The sequence below is a fragment of the Vigna unguiculata genome, chromosome 1 (genome assembly GCF_037176805.1).
Source record: "Vigna unguiculata cultivar grain cowpea cultivar isolate G323 ecotype 2 chromosome 1, ASM3717680v1, whole genome shotgun sequence".
Lineage (NCBI taxonomy): Eukaryota > Viridiplantae > Streptophyta > Magnoliopsida > Fabales > Fabaceae > Vigna > Vigna unguiculata.
In genome coordinates, this window is record NC_140792.1 from 21,065,740 (window position 1) to 21,068,802 (window position 3,063).

At 29.6% G+C, this 3,063-nt stretch overlaps 1 long non-coding RNA gene across 1 annotated transcript; it reads right to left on the reverse strand.

Annotated features, from left to right (window-relative positions):
• Positions 1-201: 201 nt before the first annotated feature.
• On the reverse strand, positions 202-1,600 carry LOC146888752 (uncharacterized). Its single transcript, XR_014993293.1, has 3 exons — positions 1,367-1,600; positions 1,040-1,145; positions 202-534 (listed from the first exon to the last, which is right to left on the reverse strand). It is a non-coding gene; the product is annotated as an uncharacterized LOC146888752 (long non-coding RNA).
• Positions 1,601-3,063: the final 1,463 nt, after the last annotated feature.

The window sequence follows — 3,063 nt, forward strand, 5'->3', positions numbered from 1 at the left end:
ATATTTGGGCAGAGAAACATCAAGTGAATAACAAAAAATTGCATAACTCATCTGAATCAATGCTATGACGGGTTAAAAATTATAATAAAAGTTAATATAGTAAAAATTTGTGTGCTATGCATATAAAGATCTGTTAGGGATTTTCTAAATGATAGTTATCATATTGACTTTTAGAATAATCTTGCTTAAAATCACATCCGATTCAACCATCAATATCATACGATTCAGTGCTCATAACATATACGGTGCAGTGCTCACAACATAGAACATTAAACAGTAAGGGATAAATCACTTATAAGATGTAAACATGCTATAATTGCTAAACATTAGTCTAAAAGTCGATGCAACACCTCACACAATGCAGCAAAAAACACAAACCCTCCCAAGTGAGTGCCATTCTTTAAGTTCTTCAAATGCATCATCTCTTTCAACTATCTTCTTAATGTTTTTGAGATCTTCGAGGTTGTAGATTGGTGTATTAACCTCTTTGTTGAGAAGAAAAACATTGTTGGCTATGAGCACATTCACCTTAACCTGCATAAATCATTAATATGCACCACCAATAGTCATGATAAAGAGTTGAAAGGGAAAAGGGTGAATGAATGTGACCAAATCATTAACACACTTAATCACACACATTTTAGGGCTTTAATTACTCTAGCAAATACGTAATGTAGAATACTTGTTACATGACCCCTGGTTAACTAATAGGTAAAACAACTAATACACAACTTTTGAGAGAACATTTCAACCAGTTTAAAACATTAAAATTTAGTATTACTTAGAAAACTAATTGATTAAATCTCAGTTTCATTCATGGATGGACCAATGCTATATAAATCTCAAGCAATCTATATTTCTTAAGTTGCAAAGGATTAGATGCAACAACAGTAGGTTGGAACATGTTCTTGTGAATGCACACTGATATATAATCAAAACATCACAACGAATATTTTGGAAAATATAATGAAAACAAGGTCTATTAATTTACTTCCAACTCTTGAAAATCCCGTATACAAAATTATAATATATAACTCACCGGGATTCCGAGTAATGTGAATTTCCTCTTTGGCCTCTCTCAACACTGTCTGTTCAAAGCCACTTCACTTGGCATCACTTTCTTCCTAGCAAAGCCATATCACCTGCTGATATTACATCATTGTTATTCGAAAAATTGAAATAGAAAAATAGAACAACATTGATTGCAAAGAGTGAGGGAGAGACCAGAGTGGGTTGAGAGAGAGGAGGAGTGCCTCGTGAGGATTACTCACATGATGAAACCTACCGGTGGATGAAAATCCTAAATAAAAAACGCACCCTAAATCAAAGGATGAAAACCCTAAATCAAAATTTTTGTTTAACTTACGATATGCAAATGAAATGTGAGACTGATTGAACATCTACCAAGGAGCATTGATCGACGAGCACCGACTGACGAGCGAGGACGGACATGATGAAAAATGGCCGACGAGCAAGCACGAAGATGACAGAGATGAACATCGGTACGATGAATCCAATTTGATGAACGAGTTTTCAGAACGAAAGTGAAAATAAGAATCCCCAGTTTGGAAATTTGAGGGAAACGCTTTAGTGAGCAAAGTGAGTGTAAATCATTGGAGGAAAAGACTGAAAAAATGGAGGGGAATCAAAAAGGTAAAATAATTTATGGAGGTTATAGACCTCTTCAAGAAACTGTTAAAACCTCCACTAATTTCAATACTTAGACAATCCAACATAATTATTTTAAATAATGTATATTTGTGGAGGGTTTTTATAACCTCCACAAATTAACCTCCACTAAATAATATTTTTTTTGTAGTGGTTCATAATTTCACAAAGAAATACGTTGGCCAATACTCAAAGGGGATTTGTGTTCTGAAATTTGAAAAATTCCAAATTTGGGTGACACTTTTTTAATTTTTTTTGTACTTTTTCTTATTGTACCTAATTTAAATAATCAACTTTTTATATACAAAAATTGTTCCAAAATGTCAAAAACAAACACTTTGGCCAATACTCCGAGAATTGTGTTCTAAAATTTTAAAAATTCCATCTTTTTGTAAAACGTTTTTTAATTTCTTTTACTATTTTTTACTGCTCACAATTTAAATAATCCATATTTTATATTTAAAAAATATTCACAATTTCACAAAGAAACATGTTGGCCAATACTCGTAAGGGATTTGTGTTTTGAAATTTGAAAAATTGCATATTTTTGTTACACTTTTTTAATTTTTATTTTATTTTTTCTTACTATACCTAATTTAAATAATCCACTTTTATATATAAAAATTTGTCAAAATTTCAAAGAGAAACACGTTCGCCAATACTCAAAGGGGATATCTGTTCTAAAATTTGAAAAATTTCGTCTTTTGGTAAAACATTTTTTAATTTCTTTTACTATTTTTTACTGCTCACAATTTAAATAATCCATATTTTATATTTAAAAAATGTTCAAAATTTCACAAAGAAACATGTTGGCCAATACTCGTAAAGGATTTGTGTTCTAAAATTTGAAAAATTCCATATTTTTGTGACACTTTTTTAATTTTTTTTCCTTTAACCTACTATTCTGAATTTAAGTAATCCACATTTTATATATAAAAATTGTTCAAAATTTTAAAAAGAAACGCGTTAGCAAATACTCAAAGGGTATTTGTGTCAGAAATTTTAAAAATTCCATCTTTTGGTAACACTTTCTTAATTTCTTTTACCATTTTTTTCTACTTACAATTTAAATAATCCATATTTTATGTATAAAAAATGTTTAAAATTTCACAAAGAAACACGATGACCAATACTCATATGGCAGTTGTGTTCTAAAATTTGAAAAATTCCATATTTTGGTGACACTTTTTTATTTTTATTTTTATTTTTTCTTACTATACCTAATTTAAATAATCCACTTTTTATATACAAAAATTTGTCAAAATATCAAAGCGAAACACGTTGGCCAATACTCAAAGGGGATTTGTGTTCTGAAATTTTGAAAAATTCAATCTTTTGTTAACACTTTTTTAATTTCTTTTACTATTTTTTACAGCGGACAATTTAATAAATCCA